The sequence below is a fragment of the Mandrillus leucophaeus genome, unplaced genomic scaffold (assembly GCF_000951045.1).
Source record: "Mandrillus leucophaeus isolate KB7577 unplaced genomic scaffold, Mleu.le_1.0 Scaffold329, whole genome shotgun sequence".
NCBI lineage: Eukaryota > Metazoa > Chordata > Mammalia > Primates > Cercopithecidae > Mandrillus > Mandrillus leucophaeus.
The window spans coordinates 4383262-4403582 of record NW_012103465.1 but is presented as its reverse complement, the minus strand read 5'-3'; positions in this window follow the sequence as shown (position 1 = coordinate 4403582).

The following is a 20321-nucleotide window of genomic DNA, read 5'->3' as shown; positions in this document are numbered from 1 at the left end:
TTTAACCCTGAAAGCATTCATAGCTGAATTAGGTTATTAAAAAAAAAAAAAAAAACTGTAATCATTAAAGTTACATCCTCAAGGGAGAAAAAAAAATTAAAAAATAAATAAAGTTGAATAAAAAGTAAGTTCAAAAATAATCAGAAGAAATAGTATACTCAAATGAGAAGGAACCAGAAAAATAAATCTGGCAATATGACAAAACAGGGTTCTGTAATATCCCCCAGAAGATCACACTAGCTATCCAGTAATGGATCCAATCCAAGATGAAATCCAGGCCGGGCATGATGGCTCACGCCATAATCCTAACACTCTGGGAGGCCAAGGCGAGCAGTTTACCTGAGGTCAGGATTTCAAGACCAGCCTGAACAACATGGTGAAACCCCGTCTGTACTAAAAATACAAAAATTAGCTGGGCATGGTGGTGGACACCTTTAATCCCAGCTACTTGGAAGGCTGAGGCAGGAGAATTGCTTGAACCTGGGAGGCGGAGGTTGCAGCGAGCCAAAATCCTGCTACTGCACTCCAGTCTAGGCAACAGAGTGAGACTCCATCTCAAAAGAAAAAGAAAAAGAAAAAAGAAATCTGAAATACCAGATAAAGAATTCAAAAGCTTGATTAATAAGTTACTCAAGAAGATACAAAAGAAATGTGAAAACCAACATAAAGAAATTTTTAAAACATTCAGGATATGGATGAAAAATTTTCTAAACAGATATATGTATTTTTAAAAAAAACCAACCAGAATTTTTGGAAATGAAAGACACATTTAGGGGATTACAAAATGCAGAGGAAAGTTTTAACAATAGACTAGACCAAGTAGAAGAAAGAATTTCAGAGCCCAAAGACAAGGCTTTTGAATTAACCCAACAGACAAAACTAAAGAAAAAAAGAATTAAAAGAAATGAACAAAGTCCCCAAGAAATATGGAATTATGTGCAATGGCCTAACCTAAGATTCCTTGGTGTTCCTGAGGGAAAAGGAAAAGCCAAAAGTCTGGAAAATTTATTTGAGGAAATAGTTGAGGAAGACTTCCCTGGCCTTGCTAAAGATTTAGACATCCAAATACAAGAAGCTCAAAGAATTCCTTGGAGATTCATTGCAAAAAGGACATCAGCAATACATACAGTCATCAGGCTGTCTAAAGTCATCATGAATGAAAAATTCTAAGAGCAGTGATACAAAAGCATCAGGTAACCTACAAAAGATAACCTTTCAGACTAACAGCAGACTTCTCAGTAGAAACCTTACTAGCCAGAAGGGATTGGGGTCCTATCTTTAGCCTCTTTAAACAGAATACCTGTTAGTCAACAATTTTCAATCCGGCAAAACTAAGTGTCATAAAAGAAAAAGAAGTTGTCTTTTTCAGACAAGCAAATGCTGAGGGAGTTTGTCACTACAAGACTAGCCCTACAAGAAATGCTAAAATGAGTTCTAAATCTTGAAATAAAAGGTCAGTGTGCACCAGAATAGAACTTTTCAAAGCAGAAAAGTCACAGGGCCTATAAAACAATAACACAGTGAGGAAACCAAAGTATCTAGGTAACAATCAACGTGATGACTGGAATAGTCATTATTAACATTAAATTCAAATGTTCTAAATGCTCCACTTAAAAGATACAGATTGGCAGAATGGATTTAAAAAATCACAATCCAAATATCTGCTGTCTTCAAGAGACTCACCTAACGCATAAGGATTCATATAGACTCAAGGTAAAGGGGTGAAAAAAGATATTCCATGCAAATGGAAACCAAAAGCAAGCAGGAGTAGCTATTATTGTATAATGACCACAGAGGTCGTTATACAATAATAATATAATCGATCCAACAAAAAGATATTACAGTCCTAAATATATATGCACCTAACTCTTGAGCTCCCAGATTCATAAAACAATTACTATTAGACCTAAGAAAAGAGCTCAACAGCAATACAATAATCGTAGGGGACTTCAACACTCCACTGACAGCACTGGATACATCATTGAGGCAGAAAATAAAAAATAAACACTAGAAATAAAGTTCACTCTAAAACAAATGGGCCTAACGGATATCTATGGAACATTCTACACAGGAACTGCAGAATATACATTCTTCTCATCAGCACATGGAACATTCTCCAAGATAGGCCATATGATAGGCCACAAAGCAATAAACTTTTAAAAATTGGAATTATATCAGGTATCTTCTCAGACCACAGTGGAATAAAACTAGAAATCAACTCCAAAAGGAACCCTCAAAACTATACAAATACATGGAAATAAAACAACCTTCTCCTGAATGATGTCTGGGTTAACAATTAAATCAAGATGGGAATTTTAAAATTCTTCAAATGAATGACAGTAGTGACATGAGTTATCAAAACCTCTGGGATAGAGCAAAAGCAGTGCTAAGAGAAAAGTTTATAGTGCTAAATGCCTGCATCAAAAAGCCTGAAAGATCACAAATTGACAACCTAACATCACACCTCAAGGAACTAGAGCAACAAGAAAAAAACCCAAAGCTAGCAGAAGAAAATAAAAAATAAAGATAAAAGCAGAACTATATGAAATGGAAACAAAAAATACAAAAGATCAATGAAACAACAAGTTGGTATTTAAAAAGATAAACAAAATTGATAGACCATTAGCTAAATTAACCAAGAAGAGAGAAAACTCAAATAAGGTCAACTAGAAATGAAAATGGAGACATTACAACTGACACCACAGAAATACAAATGATCATTTGAGATGACTATGAAAAACTCTATGCACACAAACTAGAAAATCTAGAGGAAATGGTTAAATTCCTGGAAGCATACAACTCTTCTACCTTGAATTAGGAAGAAATAAAAATCCCTAACAGGCCAATAACAAGCAGTAAGATTGAATCAGTAACAGAAAAAAAAAATGCCAACAACAACAAAAACTCCAGGGCCAGATAGATTCACAGCCAAATTCAACCAGACATTCAAAGAAGAATTCGGGCTGGGTGTGGTGGCTCATGCCTGTAATCCCAGCACTTTGGGAGGCCAAGGTAGACGGATCACCTGAGGTCAGGGGTTCAAGACCAGCCTGGTCAACAAGGTGAAACCCTGTCTCCACTAAAAATACAAAAATTAGCCAGGTGTAGTGGTGCACCCCTGTAGTCCCAGTTACTTGGGAGGCTGAGGCATGAGAATCACTTGAACCCAGGAGGCGGAGGTTGCAGTGAGCTGAGATCATGCCATTGCACTCCAGCCTGGGTGACAGAGTGAGACTCTGTTTCAAAAAAGAAAAAAAAAAGAAGGAGGAGGAGAAGGGGGGCATGGAGAAGAAGAAGGAGGAGGAGTAGGGGGAAGAAGAAGGAAGGAGAAGGACGAAGGAGGAGGAAGGAGAAGAGGAAGAAGGAAGGAGAAGAAGGAGGAAGGAGAAGAAGGAAGGAGGAGGAAGGAGAAGAAGAAGGAGGAAGGAGAAGAAGGAAGGAGGAGGAAGGAGAAGAAGAAGGAGGAAGGATAAGATGAAGAAGAAGGAAGAAAAGGAAGGAGAAGGAGGAGGAAGGAAAGAGGAGGAAGAAGAAGGAAGAGGAGGAGGAGAAGAAGAGGAAGAAGAATTGGTACCAACCCTACTGAAACTATTCCAAACGATTATGGAAGAAGGAATCCTCCCTAATTCATTCTATGACACCAATATCACCCTGATACCAAAGCCAGGTAAGGACATAATGAAAAAAGAAAACTAAAGACCAATATGGCTAATAAACAGATGCAAACATTCTCAACACAATAAAATACTAGCAAACCAAATCCAACAGCACATCAGAAAGAACATTCACCATGATCAAGTGGGTTTCATACCAAGGATGCAGGGATGGTTCAACATATGCAAGTCAATAAATGTAATTCACTACATAAACAGAATCTAAAACAAAAACCATATTATTATCTCAATAAATGCAGAAAAAGCATTTGGTAAAACCCACCTTCCATTTATGATTAAAAACCCTCAACAAACTAGGCATAGAAGGACATATCTCAAAACAGTAAAAGCTATTATGACAAACCCACAGCCAACAACATATGAATGGGGAGAAGTTGAAAACATTCCCCCTAAGAACTAGAACAGGACAAGAATACCCACTTTCACCACTTCTATTCAACATGGTACTGAAAGTGGTAGTCAGACTAATCAGGCAAGAGAAACAAACAAAGGGCACACCAATTGGAAAAGAGGAAGTCAAACTATCTGTTTGCCAATGACATGATTGTACACCTAGAAAACCCTAAAGACTCCTCCAGAAGACTCCTAGATTTGATAAATTAATTCAGTGAAGTATCAGGTTACGAAAATCAATGTACACAAATCAGTAGCATTGTTATACAGCAACAATGACCAAGTTGAGGATTAAATCAGGAACTCAATTCCTTTTACAATTAGCTGAAAATAATAAAATAAAATACCTAGGGGTGTACTTAACCAAGAAGGTGAAAAAGCTCTACAAGGAGAAAGACAAAACACTGCTGAAGGAAATCATAGAGGACACAAACAAATGGAAATACATCCCATGCTCTGGATTGGAAGAATCAATACTGTGAAAATGACCATAGTGCCCAAAGGAATGTACAGATTCAATGCAATTCCTATGAAAATACCCACATCAAGCCAGCCTAGGTGGCTCATGCCTGTAATCCCAGTACTTTCGGAAGCCAAGGTGGGTGGATTACCTTAGGTCAGGAGTTCAGGATGAGCCTGGCCAACATGGTGAAATCCCGTGTCTACTAAAAAATACAAAAATTAGCTGGCATGGTGGTGGGTGCCTGTAATCCCAGCTACTCGGGAGGCTGAAACAGAAGAATTCCTTGAACCTGGGAGGCAGAGGTTGCAGTGAGCTGAGATCACGCCATTGTACTCCAGCCTGGGCAACAACAGTGGAACTCCGTCTCAAAAAAGAGGGGGAAAGAAAAAAAAAAAGGAAGAAAATACTCACATCATTTTTCTAATAAAATTAGAAAAAAAATCCTAAAATTCATATGGAATAAAAAAAAAAAAAGAGCCTGAGTTACCAAAACAATCCTAAGCAAAAAGAACAAGTCCAAAGGCATCACATTACCTAATTTCAAATCATAATTATACTACGAGGCTACGGTAACCAAAACAGCATGGTACTGGTGTAAAAGTGGATACATGGACCAACTGAACAGAATAGAGAACCCAGAAATAAAGCCAAATACTTACAATCAATGGAAATTTGACAAAACATACCAAAATATAAATTGAGGAAAACATGCCCTATTCAATAAATGGTGCTGGGATAACTGGCAAGCCACATGTAGAAGAATGAAACTGGACCCCTGTTTCTCAGCATATACAAAAATCAACTAAAGATGAATTAAAGACTTTAATACCTGAAACCAAAGACATTCTAGAAGAAAACCTAGGAAAAACTCTTCTGGACATTGGCCTAAGAAAAGAATTTATGACCAAGACCCCCAATGTGAATGCAACAAAAACAAAAACATGTAAATAGAACCAAATTAAATTTAAAAAGCTTCTGCACAGCAAAAGAAATAATCATCAGCATAAGCAGACAACCCACAGAATGGTATAAAATATTTGCAAACTATGCATCTGACAGAGGACTAATATCCAAAATCTACAAGGAACTCAAACAAATCAGCAAGAAAAAAAACAAATAATCCCATCAAAAAAGTAGGCAAATGTCGTGGATACTTCTCAAAAGAAGATATACAGACGGCTAACAAAGATATGAAAAAATATTCAACATCACTAATCATCAGGGAAATGCAAATAAAAACCACAGTGAGATACCACCTTGCCTGAACCAGAATGGCCATTATTGAAAAATAAAATAAAAAAAAAAAAGATGTTGGCGTGGATGTGGTGGAAAGGGAACATTACAACCTCTATGGAAAACGGAATGGAGGTTTCTCAAAGAACTAAAAGTAGATCTACCATTTAACCCAGCAATACCACTACTGGGCATCTACCCAAAGGAATGTAAGTCAGGCATTATATCAAAAGACATTTGTATGCATGTGTTTATCACAGTTCAATTCACAATTGCAAAGATATGGAACTAACCTATGTGCCCATCAACTGATGAGTGAATAAAGAAAATGTGGTGTATATATGCTGTGGAATGCTACTCAGCCATTAAAAGAAATAAAATAATGTCTTTTGAAGCAACTTGGTTGGAGCTGAAGCCATTATTCTAAGTAAAGTAACTCAGGAATGAAAAACCAAATACTGTATGTTCTCACTTATAAGTGGAAGCTAAGTTATGAGTACATAAATGCATACAGAGTGGTATAACATTGGAGACTTAGAAGAGGGTAAAATGGAAGGGAGGTGGGGAGTAAAAAAACTACATATTGGGTACAATGTAAACTATTGGGGTGACAAGTGCACTAAAATCTTGGACTTCACCACTACACAATTCATCCATGTAACCAAAAACCACTTGTACTGGAAAAGCTATTGAAAAAAATATATATATATTTTGGAAAAAGTATCATGGTTTATTCAACAATTATTCCACCCATCGTTGAGTTATTTTCAATTTTCAGTACTCTAACATACATCTACTGTAGAGAAACATACATCTGATTTTTGTTTTCATTTATATCATTTATATCATCTATATATCATCTATATATAAATATATATCATAGATATCATATAAATATATATATCATATAAATATATATAAATTTCATTATATTTATATCATATATAGGATCTATTGCTCAAAACAAAATTACTACATCAAAGACTTTTGTAACCACTGCTCTAGAGTCTCAGCAAAGTCCTCAAGGATTACCAGCAATATATTTATTTTTCAACAGTTCACCAATGCTGTGGTGTTGGTTTGATTTATCTTGGATAGTTATGTAGAAATGTGGTTGTATCTTTATTTTGCTTTGCTTTAATTGCTACCAAATTGGAATTTTTCGTGTTGTGACTTAGAGTGTATATTTCTTTGTCAATAAATTATCTTCTCTGGTCATTTAGCATATAGTATATAAATGTTTTGTACCTTTGACCCTTTGACTTTTTAAGTAATTTCACAGTTACTGTGTAGTCACATTCTATAAATTATCCTAAAAGAGTTTTATTGGTATTTATTGGTCTTGCATATTTGTATCATTTCTTTAAAGGGTACATTCTTAAAAGATTTGCCATATGGTTTTATATTTTGTTGCTTTCTAACTGATATGTATTTTGCTATACCTAACTGAGTTTCTTATATTTATTTAAACATACTTATAAGATTTCCAATATTCAACATGTCATTGAAGATGAAGAACTTATTTTTCCCCAACAAAGTTGCACAGATACACAATTTATTTGCTTTATGGACTTTGGAAAACATTTCGTCTTCATCTATTTAGGTTTTTTATTTTGTTTTTTAACTTTTATTTTAGGTTCAGGGGTACATGTGCAGGTTTGTTATATAGGTAATCTTGTGTCACAAGGGTTTGATGAACAGATTATTTCATCACCCAGGTACTAGAGTTATTTTTTCTGCTCTTCTTCCTCCTCCCAACCTCTACCCTTCTGGTAGGCCCTCATGTATGTCGTTCTCCTCCTTTTGTCCATGTGTTCTCATCATTTCGTTCCAACTTATAGATGAGAACCTGTGGTATTTTGTTTTCTGTGCCTGCATTAGTTTGCTAAGGGTCATGGCCTCTAGCTCTATCCATGTTCCTGCAAAGGACATGATCTCATTCCTTTTCGTAGTGTATATGTGACACATTTTCTTTACCCATTCTTCCATTGATGGGCATTTAGATTGATTCTATGTCTTTGCCATTGTGAATAGTGCTGCAATGAACATATGTGTGCATGTGTCTTTATGATAGAATGATTTTATGTCCCTTTGGATATATACCCAGTAATGAGATTGCTGAGTCAAATGGTAGTTCTATTTTAGTTCTTTGAGGAATCAACACACTGCTTTCAACAATTATTAAACTAATTTACACTCCCACCAACAGTGTATTAGCATTCCCTTTTCTTTGCAATCTTGCCAGCATCTGTTATTTTTTGACTTTTAAATAGCCATTCTGACTGATGTAACATGGTATCTCATTGTGGTTTGATTTGCATTTCCCTAATGATTAGTAAAATTGAGCTTTTTTTCATACGTGTATTGGCTGCATGTATGTCTTCTTTTGAAAATTATCTGTTCGTATCCTTTGCCCAGTTTTTAATGGGGTTGTTTTTTCTTGTAAGTTTGTTTTTCCTTACAGATGCTAGATATTGGACCTTTGTCAGATGCATAGTTTGCAAGTATTTTTCCCACTCTGCAGGTTGTCTACTCCGTTGGCAGTTTCTTTTGTTGTGCAAAAGCTCTTTAGTTTAATTAAGTCCCATTTGTCAATTTTTGCTTTTGTTGTGATTGCTTTTGGCATCTTATGAAATCTTTGCCCGTTCCTGTGTCCTCAATGGTATTGCCTAGGTTGTCTCCCAGGGTTTTTATAGTTTGGGGTTTTACATTTAAGTCTTTGATTCATCTTGAGTTGATTTTTGTATGTGGTGTAAGGAAGGGGTCCAGTTTCAATCTTATGCATATGGCTAGCCAGTTATCTCAGCACCATTTACTGAATGTGGAGTCCTTTCCTAATCGCCTGTTTTTGTCAGTATTGTCGAAGATCAGATGGTTTTAGGTGTGCAACCTTATTTCTGGGCTCTCTATTCTGTTCCATGGACTGTATGTCAGTTTTTGTATCAGCACCCTGCTGTTTTGGTTACTGTAGTCCTTTAGTATAGTTTTAAGTTGGGTAGAATGATGCCTCTTGCTTTGTTCTTTTTGAGTAGGATTGCCTTGGCCATTCAGGCTCTTTTTTTGGTTCCACGTGAATTTTAAAATAGTTTTTTCTAGTTCCATGAAGAATGTTATTGGTAGTTTGATAGGAATAGCATTGAATCTGTAAATTGCATTGGGCAGTATGGCCATTTTAACAATATTGATTCTTTCCATTCATAAGTATGGAATGTTTTTCCATTTGTTTGTGTCATCTCTGATTTCTATCAGCAGTGTTTTGTGATTCTTATTATAGAGACCTTTCACCTCCCTGGTTAGCTATATTCCTAGGTGTTTTATTCTTTTTGTGGCAATTGTGTATGGGGTTGCCATCCTGATTTGGCTCTCATCTTGGCTGTTGTTGGTGTATAGGAATGCTAATGGTTATTGTTCGTTGATTTTGTATCCTGAAACTTGGCTGAAGTTGTTTATTAGCTGAAGGAGCTTTGAGGGTGAGACTATGGGGTTTTCTAGTATCAAATCGTGCCGTCTGTAAACAAGGATAGTTTGACTTTATCTTTTCCTATTTGTATGCCTTTTATTTCTTTCTCTTGCCTGATTGCACTGGCCAGGACTTCCAATACTATGTTAAATAGGAGTGATAAGAGAGAGTATCCTTGTCCTATGCCAGTTTCAAGGGGAATGCTTCCAGCTTTTGCCCATTCAGTATGATGTTGGCTGTGGGTCTGTCATATATGGCTCTTATTACTTTGAAGTATGTTCCTTCAATACCTAGTTTATTGAAATTTTTTAACAGAAAAGATACTGAATTTTATCAAAAGCCTTTTCTGCATCTATTGAGATGATCATGTGGTTTTTGTCTTTAGTTCTGTTTATGTGATGAATCATGTTTATTGATTTGTATATGTTGAACCAGCATTGCATCCCAGAAATAATTCCTTTCTATAATATTGCTACTTGATTGTGGTGGCTTAGATTTTTGAGGGGCTGCTGGATAAAATTTGCTAGTATTTTGTTGTGGTTTTTTTTGCATCAATTGGTCATCAAGGATATCGGCCTGTAGTTTTCTTTTTTTTTTTTTTTTTTTGAGACAGAGTTTTGCTCTTGTCACCGAAGCTGAAGTGCAGTGGCACAATCTCGGCTCACTGAGACCTCCACCTCCTGGTTTCAAGCGATTCTCCTGCCTCAGCCTCCCGAGTAGCTGAGATCACAGGTGCACACCACAGCACCCAGCAATGGCCTGTAGTTTTTTTTATTGTTGTTGTGTCTTTGCTAGATTTTGGTATCAGGATGATGCTGGCCTCATAGAAACTTTTTTTGGAAAAGTTTCAGTAGGAATGGTACCAGCTCTACTTTGTACATCTGGTAGAATTTGGCTGGGACTCTGACTGTCCAGGGCTTATTCTGGTTGGTGGGCTATTTATTACTGATTCAATTTTGGTCTGTTCAGGGATTTGGTTTCTTCCTGATTCAGTCTTGGGAAGGTGTATGTGTCCAAGAATTTATCCATTTTTTCTAGATTTTCTAGTTTGTGTGCATAGAGATGTTCATAATAGTCTCTGATGATTATTTGTATTTCTGTGGGGTTAGTGGTAATATCCCCTTTGTTTCTATTGTATTTATTTGCATATTCTCTTGCATGTTCTTTGTTAGTCTAGCTAGTAGTCTATCTGTCTTACTAATTTTTTCAAAAAAAAAAAAAACAGCTCCTGCATTCATTAATCTTTTGAGTGATTTTTCATGTCTCAATCTCCTTTGGTTCAGCTCTGATTTTGATTATTTCTTGTCTTCTGCTAGCTTTGGGGTTGGTTTGCTCTTGCTTCTCTTATTCTTTTAGTTGTAATGTTAGATTGTTAATTTGAGATCTTTCTAACTTTTTGATGTGGGCATTTAGTGCTATAAATTTCCCTCTTAACACAGCATTAGCTGTGTCCCAGAGATTCTGGTGTATTATGTCTTTGTTCTCATTAGTCTTGAAGAACTTCCTGATTTCTCCTTTAATTTTATTATTTGCCAAAAGTCATTCAGGAGCAGGTTGTTTAATTTTCATGTAAATGTATGGCTTTGAGGTGTTTTCTTCATATTGAATTCTATTTTTATTGCACTGTGGTCCAAGTGTGTGGATGGTATTATTTCAGGTTTTTCAAATTTTCTGAGGATTGTTTTATGTCCAATTATGTGGTCGATTTTAAAGTATGTGCCATGTGCAAATGAGAGGAATGTATATTCTATTGTTTTTGGGTGGAGAGTTCTGTAGATGTTTATCAGGTCCATTTGGTCCAGTGTTGAGTTCAAGTTCTCAATATCTTTGTTAATCTTCTGCCTCAATGATCTCATACTATCAGTGGGGTGTTGAAGTCTCCCACTCTTATTGTGTGGTAGTCTAAGTCTTTTTGAAGGTCTCTAAGACCTTGCTTTATGAATCCTGTGTTGGGTGCATATATATTTAGGATAATTAGATATTGTTGAATTGAACCCTTTACCATTATGTAATGCCCTTCTTTGCCTTTTTTGATCTTTGTTGGTTTAACATTTGTTTTTTCTGAAATTAGGATGGCAATTCCTGCTTTTTTCTATTTTCTATTTGGTGGTATATTTTTCTCTATCCTTTTATTTTGAGCTTGTGGGTGTCATTGTAGGTGAAATGGGTCTCTTGAAGACAGCATACCATTGGGTCTTGCTTCATTATTCAGCTTGCTACTTGCAGTGCCTTTTTATTGGGGCATTTAGCCCATTTACATTCAAGGTTAGTATTGATTTGCCTTGATTTGATCCTGTCATCATGTTGCTAGCTATTGCTGAATTGTTTGTGTGATTGCTTTATATTGTCACTGGTCTGTGTACTTAAATGTGTTTTTGTAATGGCTGGTAATGGTCTTCCCTTTCCATGTTACTACTACTTTCAGGAGCTCTTGTACGGTAGGTCTGGTGGTAACAAATTCCCTCAGCATTTGGTTGTCTGAAAATGATTTTATTTCTCCTTCGCTTATGAAGCTTAGTTTGGTCAGATATGAAATTTTTGGTTGGAATTTTTTTTCTTTAAGAATATTGAATATAGGCCCCCATTCACTTCTGGTTTGTAGAGTTTCTACTGAGAGTTCTGATGGGCTTCCCTTTGTAGGTGACCTGTCTTTTCTCTCTAACTGCCTTTAACACTTTTTTCTTTTATTTCAACTGCCTTTAATATTTTTTCTTTCATTTCAACCTTGAAGAATCTTATGATTGTGTGTCTTGGGAATTATCTTCTTGTCAAGTATTTTTCAGGAGTTCTTGTATTTCCTGAATTTGAATATTGGCCTCTCTAGCCAGGTTGGGGAAGTTCTCACAGATGATATTCTGAAATATGTTTTCACGTTGCTTCCATTCTTCCCATTCTCTTGCAGGGATGCCAATGAGTTGTAGATTCAGTCTCTTTACATAATACCATATTTCTTAGAGTTTTTCATTCTTTTGTATTCTTTTCTTGTTATTCTTGTCTGACTGTCTTATTTCAGAAAGCAAGTCTTTAAGCTATGAGATCCTTCCTTCAGCTTGGTCTATTCTGCTGTTAACACTTGAAATTGCATTATGAAATTCTTGTAGAGTGTTTTTCAGCTCAGGTCAGTTACATTCTTTTCTATACTGGCTATTTTGTCTGCCAGCTCCTGTATCATTTTATTGTGATTTGTAGCTTCCTTAGATTGGGTTTCAGTGTTCTCCTGAATCTCAATGATCTTCCTTCCTATCTGTATTCTGAATCCTATTTCTGTCATTTTAGCCATCTCAGCCCAGTTAAGAACCCTTGCTGGAGAACTAGTATGATTGGTTGGAGAAAATAAGACACTCTGGCTTTTGGAATTGTTAGAGTTCTTGCACTGGTTCTTTCTTATTTGTGCATGGTGATGTTCCTTCAATGTCTGAAGTTGCTATCCTTTGGATGGACTTTTTTTTTTCTTTTATCTTATTTGATGACATTGGGGGTTTGATTGTGGTATAAGGAGGGTTCAGTGGACTGTTTTCATTACTGGAAGGTCTTAGTGGGGCAAGGCTCAGTTCAGGACTCCTGACTGCATGCTCTAACTTTGGGGTATCAGACCCTAGCTTTGTTCTCTGGCTCCTCAAGGTTAGGAACCTGTTGCACTGGAGGGACCAAAATGCTCCCAGATTGCTGGTCACAACACTGCGATGCAGTGTCAGCAGCAGCACAACAGAGTACATCCTGGTCAGCTGCAGCAGGATGTTAGTGGGTGCTGGGGTACTGGCCTTCATATGAGTGTTTGCAGCAGCAGTGGTAGCAGTACGACTAAGGGGGTGCAGCTCCTGCCAGTGACTGTGCATGTGTTCTCACTGGTGGTGTTAACACAGGGGCAGGGCACTGGTGGGTACAAGACTGTGTGCATGCTCTGTGCATGTTAACGCTAGTGGGCCCTGTGCTGCCAATACTCTCATGATAATGGCTGTGCAGTGGGGAGAAGGGGAGTGGGGTGCACTCACTCTGGCAGCACTGGCATGGTAGGATGCATGTGCACGTGTGTGCTGGTGGAAAAGGGAAGGCTAGGACCTCTAGTACACACATACACTGGCAAAGTGATGTGAGGAGAGGGAATAGCTATGCGCGAGTGCCTGCAGGCAAGGCAGATGGAGGAGGCTGCAGTGAGAGGAGGGCCCAGGTGGGCTGCTGTGTGTTTATGGGCAGCTCTGCTGGAGCACTCTGCTAGTCAGGCCTGATGTGCCAGTGCAGAAGCTATGATGCAGCCCTCAAGAGGTACCTGGGGGCTGCCATGCAAGCAGATACAGCCAGGCTGGGGCCCCAGGAGAGACCAGCAGAGCAAGGGCTGTCCAGGTCCAAGACCACCATTAAGAGTTCAGGTCTAACAGTTCACCTAGGGCTAAAGTATCCTATGGGAGCAAGTCAAACTTTATTTTCTCCAAACAATCACACTAGTTCTCTAGCAAGGGTTCTTAACTGGGCTGAGATGGCTAAAATGACAGAAATAGGATTCAGAATACAGATAGGAAGGAAGATCAGATTCAGGAGAACACTGAAACCCAATCTAAGGAAGCTATGAATCACAATAAAATGATACAGGAGCTGACAGGATGGGTGTCCCTGGCATCTCCAGACACTCCCTCACCAAATCCTCTGAGCTCCTCTCCAGCTGGAGTTCTGGCCCTACCACTTCCTTAGGCAGCTTTCCCTGCCAATTCAAGTATCCCTAATGGTAGAGGGGTCTCCTCTTGCTAGGATTCCAGAGGTCCATAACAAGAGAGAGTTGCTTCTTGCATATTGAGCTCACAGGCAAGAAGCAGTGGTAGCCCCACACAGGGTTCCCAGCTTCCTCTCCCTTCAGCCCAGCCTCTGTGTCTTCCCACTACCCCCTCTCAATGCCTTCCCTCTGAAGATCTGGTTCCTTGGTGGGAGATGTTCCTCCTGGCTGTGTCTAGTCAGCTATCTTGGTGCAGGAATCCTAGAGCTTATTTTGATGTATATGGTGTGAGATGTACTATCCCTTCATATTGTTAAACTAATTGACCCATAAATATTTATTAAATGTTAATTGTTTTTTGTCACTTTCTGTCAGAAGTCAATCGGTTCTTTTTTTTTTTTTTTTTTTTTGAGACGGAGCCTCACTGTATCACCCAGGCTGGAATGCAGTAGCACGATCTTGGCTCACTGCAACCTCTGCCTCCCAGGTTACAGGTGCACACCTGTAATCACACTACACCTGGCTAATATTTGAATTAGTTGAGACAGGGGTTTCACCATGTTGGCCAGGCTGGTCTCGAACTCCTGACCTCAGGTGATCCACCCGCCTTGGCGTCCCAAAGTGCTGGAATTACAAACATGAGCCGCTGTGCCCAGGCCAGGCCAATCGGTGCTTTTAAAACATCCTCAGATGAAATTCACTCATATATGAACATGTGAATAAAATGTATCCCAAGTAACTTGCAAGGAAGATTGGTAAAAACTGACTGGAGGCCGGGCGCAGTGGCTCAAGCCTGTAATCCCAGCACTTTGGGAGGCCGAGACGGGTGGATCATGAGGTCAGGAAATCGAGACCATCCTGGTTAACACGGTGAAACCCCGTCTCTACTAAAAAAAGAATTCAAAAAACTAGCCGGGCGTGGTGGCGGGCGCCTGTAGTCCTAGCTACTCGGGAGGCTGAGGCAGGAGAATGGCGTAAACCCGGGAGGCAGAGCTTGCAGTGAGCTGAGATCCGGCCACTGCACTCCAGCCTGGGCGACAAAGCGAGACTCCATCTCAAAAAAAAAAATTAAAAAAAAAAAAACAAAAAAAATTGACTGGATAGTCTGAGTTGTCCTGTGACTCACTTGCTACTTTGTTTCTGATTTACTTTTGTTCCTCCCAACATTTGACTTGGCCTTTATCAGTGAACTTCACATTGTAAAAATATTTTAATATTACTACTTTAATTATTTTTTTATTAGTAACCACAAAACACTGGATGTCTCCAATTGCCAAAATATATATCTCTAATTGCCACTTGTGACACATCTCCCAGATTATGTAGGACGCCTGTCACCTGATGGAATTCATCTGACAGCAAGAGAGATATCTCAGATTTCCACCTCATTCAAATCCTTCACGCCAGGACTAGCAATTGTTTTGCCTTTGACTTGTCACATACTAAATTCTTATGATAGTTGGGATTTATTTTTGAAATCTATTTTATTACATTCTCCATGGATTTGATTTAATAACAACTGATTTGGATTATTTCCATTTTGTAAAACAGTATCTGGTGTTGGTACTCTAGCATAAAAATTAAACAAAATTTAGCCGAGTGTGGTGGTGCATGCCTGCAGTCTCAGCTACTCAGGAGGCTGAAGTGGGAGGATGGTTTGAGCCCAGAGTTGGAAGCTGCAGTGAGCTGTGATTGTGCCACTGCACTTCAGCCTGGGCAATAGAGTAAGACTGTTTTTAAAAATAAATAAATAAAATAAAATAAACATATTAATATTTTTGGTATCTGACCTTTTATTTTTCAAAGTAATTTCTTTATCAACGTGTCATCAACTTCTATAAAATCCTGAAAAGCCTTTAATAAAAGGCTCTTTTTATTAAAGATAGTGCTTTAACTGGTACATTAATATGAAAATTGTTATTTCTATTGCATTTAGCCTTTAACATTAGAAGAAAATTATGACTCTTTTACTCATTTATTTTCTTCCTACAATTTCAAAATAACCTTTTTTCCCCCAAAGTTAGTTATCCAAGTATTTGTTTCATTGTACTTCATAAAATTATTGTACTTTGGGAGGCCAAGGCAGGTGGATCAGGAGGACAAAAGATCGAGACCACCCTGGCCAACATAGTGAAACCACATCTCTACTAAAAATACAAAAATTAGCTGGGCATGGTGGTGCGCACCTGTAGTCACAGCTACTCGGGAGGCTGAGGCAAGAGAACAGCTTGAACCCGGGAGGCAGAGGTCGCAGTGAGCTGAGATTACCCCACTGCACTCCAGCCTGGCGACAGAGAGGGAAAAAAAAAACAACAAAACTTTATTGTATTCCCTAAGCCTGGGTCAGTAGAAAACAGGAGATGCTATTGATTTTTGAGTATTTACCTTATCCTCTCTCTATATATATATATGTGTGTGTATGTATATATTTTCTTTTTTTGAGATGGAGCCTCACTCTGTCGCCCATGCCGGAGTGCAGTGGCACAATCTCGGCTCACTGCAAGCTCCACCTCCCAGGTTCACACCATGCTCCTGCCTCAGCCTCCCAAGTAGCTGGGACTACAGGTGCCTGCCACCACGCCCGGCTAATTTTTTTTTTTTTTTTGGTATTTTTAGTAGAGACGGGATTTCACAGCGTTAGCCAGGAGGGTCTCCATCTCCTGAACTCATGATCCGCCCGCTTCGGCCTCCCAAAGTGCTAGGATTACAGGCGTGAGCCATCACGCCCGGCCCTTATCCTCTGTATTTTTATCTAAGTATTATCTCTAGTGCTTTTAGCTAAACATACATGCCACATTAAAAAGTGACAATGAGGCCGGGTGCGGTGGCTCACGCCTGTGATCCCAGCACTTTGGGAGGCCGAGGAGGGCGGATCAAGAGGTCAGGAGATCAAGACCATCCTGGTTAATATGATGAAACCCCATCTCTACTAAAAATACAAAAAATAGCCAGGCGTGGTGGCGGGCGCCTGTAGTCCCGGCTGCTCCGGAGGCTGAGGCAGGAGAATGACGTGAACCCAGAAGGCAGAGCTTGCAGTGAGCCAAGATTGCGCCACTGCACTCCAGCCTGGGAGACAGCGAGACTCCATCTCAAAAAATAATAATAATAAATAAAAATAAAATAAAATAAAAAATAAATAAAAAGTGACAATGAGGCCAGGTGCGGTGGCTCACACCTGTAATCCCAGCACTTTGGGAGTCCGAGATGGGTGGATCACAAGCTCAGGAGTTAGAGACCAGCCTGGCCAACATGGTGCAACCCTGTCTCTAATAAAAATACAAAAATTAGCTGGGCATGGTGGCCGGGCACCTGTAATCCCAGCTACTCGAGAGGCTGAGGCAGGAGAATCCCTGAACCTGGGAGGCGGAGGCTGCAGTGAACTGAGATCATGCCATTGCACTCCAGTCTGGGCAACAAAGGCAAAACTCCATCTCAAAAAAAAAAAAAAAAAATTAAATTAAAAAAAGTTCAGCGATTTTTATTTTCCTATAATTAGACTGTTTCCTTCTCTGTTCTATCTAAAGAACTTTTGACAGCACTTCTAGCACAGTTTTTCCTAGAATGGTAACAGGAGCATGTCTCATTTTGTTACTGTTTTAGAAAACAATGATTATTAATCAGAATTATGGAAATAACCACCAGAAAATGTAAAAACAGAAAAGTTTAAAAGCAGCTGATTTTGAGGAGCAGGACTCAGGGTTGGAAGATATGGAACCAGGAACCATTGCTTTTTATTACATTCTGTGCTGTACTATTTGATTTTTAACATGAATTTTCAAAATGTAAAAGCATTATAAAAGAATGGCCGGGCGTGGTGGCTCACGCCTGTCATCCCAACGCTTTGGGAGGCCAAGGTGGATGATTGCTTGAGCCCAAGAGTACAAGACCAGCCTAGGCAACCCCATCTTTAAAAAAAAAAAAAAGAATGACTATACTACAGTGGTTCTAAGAATCACCTGAGAACCTGAGATGCTGGTTAAAAATTCAGATTCAAAAATTTTTTCAGTAGCTCAGGATGGAAGCCAGGGATCTGTGTTTTCAACAAATGTGCTAGGTGATCCTGTTTCAGGTGGTCAGGGGATCAGACTTCAAACAGCAGTGCTGCAGTGTTTTTCTGTTATTTACGATGGTTTGGTTTAAAGAAATTATTTTAAATGAATTTTACAATTCATTCTAAGGCTCTTCATTTATAAAACACCCTTTATATTTCATTTTCCTTGACTTTTAATTTTATTAAATCCTTTTTGGTGTCTATTGCTATGTTCACGTGATTCTTACTATTTTTCCTGCTAATGTAATAAATTACATTATTACCTTTCTTTATATGATACCAACCTTAGACGATAAATTATAAACCTTGATTAGCAAATATATTAGCATAAATTAGCATATCAGGATAATATTTCTATATTCTAAAATCATTTTTTGTTAAACTACTACCTTTCTAACCTGTGGCTCTATTAATTTCTAACTTTTCTCTTTTGAAACTTAACTAAATCTGTAAGTTCCTGTCAGGATCCTGGCAAGAAACAAAGTATATTTAGAAAGTGTTACTGAAGAAAGTGTACTGAAGGGATTGTTTACAGAGATATAGGCAAGGTTATGAGAACACAATAAGGGACAGAATCTGGCAACAATGATATACTTTTACCACTTATAGGCCTAAAGGAGATATGGGAGAGAATGAGCCAAGAAAGAGTGTGTAGCCTGAAAGAGAGTCCTCTCATAAGAAATGTAACTATAGAATGCAGCCAGAACCAGAACTGCAGCAAGGTGGGAGACAATGGGGTGGAGAGATGGGAATAAATACCCTAACTCCCTTTCCAGTCCCTTGCTGATGCTTATCTGGCTAATCCAACCAGAAGCCAGACAGCAAAGAAGCCTGACTGCCATTGGTTTATGCCAGGATGGAGAACAACTACCACGTAATGATACTCATGGTCTCTCACACTTATACACGTCTTGTGAGTGAAGACATTCTGAACTACCTTTTTGAGGATGTTTGAATAGTGAACAGCCTTGGAAGACAGAAATAATGTCTCCCTCTGGAGCAAAGGGTAGGCATGGTTACTGTCAAGAATAGAAAGATAATGTCCTTCTTTGGAGCAAAAGCAGTCAAGCTTTTGGAAAAGTCAGGGTTTTTCATTATAAAAGATTCCAGTACTCTAAGCTCTGCATTTCTCTTCTGTACACAACCCACAGTGCATGCAGCTGTCATTCTCTTCTAATCATTCGGTATGAATTGGGGGTTGGGAACTCGTGGGAAAAAATGTTGGTACTCTGACTACTGTTCTTGCTGTGAGTAATAAATTATTATTTTTTATCTCTGATGCAGGAATCTCATATCTTTTACCAGCACTGGTAAAAGCATATGAGACTCCTGCATCAGAGATAAAAAACATACCTGGAAGGCCAGCTTGTTCACTTTGAAGTAGGGTAAAATCTGACTCTTCACAGTTCCTGGTGAATCAACAAAAAAGAAAATCAAACAAAACATAACAAAACAACCATATTTGTCATCACTGGAGGTGGCTATTACACTAACTCCTTACTCTGCAAATTGTAATTAAACAGTAAGAATTAAGCACTCCTTCACAGTGGCCAATTAGCCTTAGAAAATGAGGGAGAGCTCCTCTTTACAGAATAACAGCAGCTTATAAATATAGGAAGAAATACAGAATTAGAAAAACAATCACCTTTGTCCCCACTCCTGATGAAATAACTGATTCAGACAAGGACAATCTGAAGTTTGTCAAAGTATCAACACCCTAAAATAAGCTATTGATCTCAAGGAGAAAAACAAAATAGAAGGATCAGGCAGTCAACACTTAAAGCTTAGCAACAATAATCGAAGGACAACCAAATATGTTCATTGTGATGTAATGCATATGAATTACAAAGCATCACTTATAAAGGATTCTTGTTAAAAATGTTTAACTTGAATTTGGTTTAACCTTCATAGTTAATATCTTTTTGCAACAAATATTTTTCTGACACTTAAAAGCTGATGAAACTTAGGGAAAAGTTAGGGTCCCCCTTTGCCTAGGACTCTCCCAGGACTAAAAGTCCTCCATCAAGAAACCCTGGTCCTGGGCACCCTTAATTTGCAAGTAATTCGTTTGGCCAACATGGTGGCCAAGTTTAAGTGATTACTCTTGTAACCAATCACACGTCACAGTTCTAATATATCAGATTTCACAAGCTCTTGAAAAGTATACACACAATAATGCATTAGACATATCATGATACAATGGCTGCAAACAGATCAGTACACTAATGGTAGTTTTATACTAACAGGACTTCTAATTCAATGGCTAAATAATTTTCCTCCCCTCCCCTCCCCTCTCCTCTCCTTTCTCCTCCCCTCTCCTCTCCTTTAACCTCCCCTCCCCT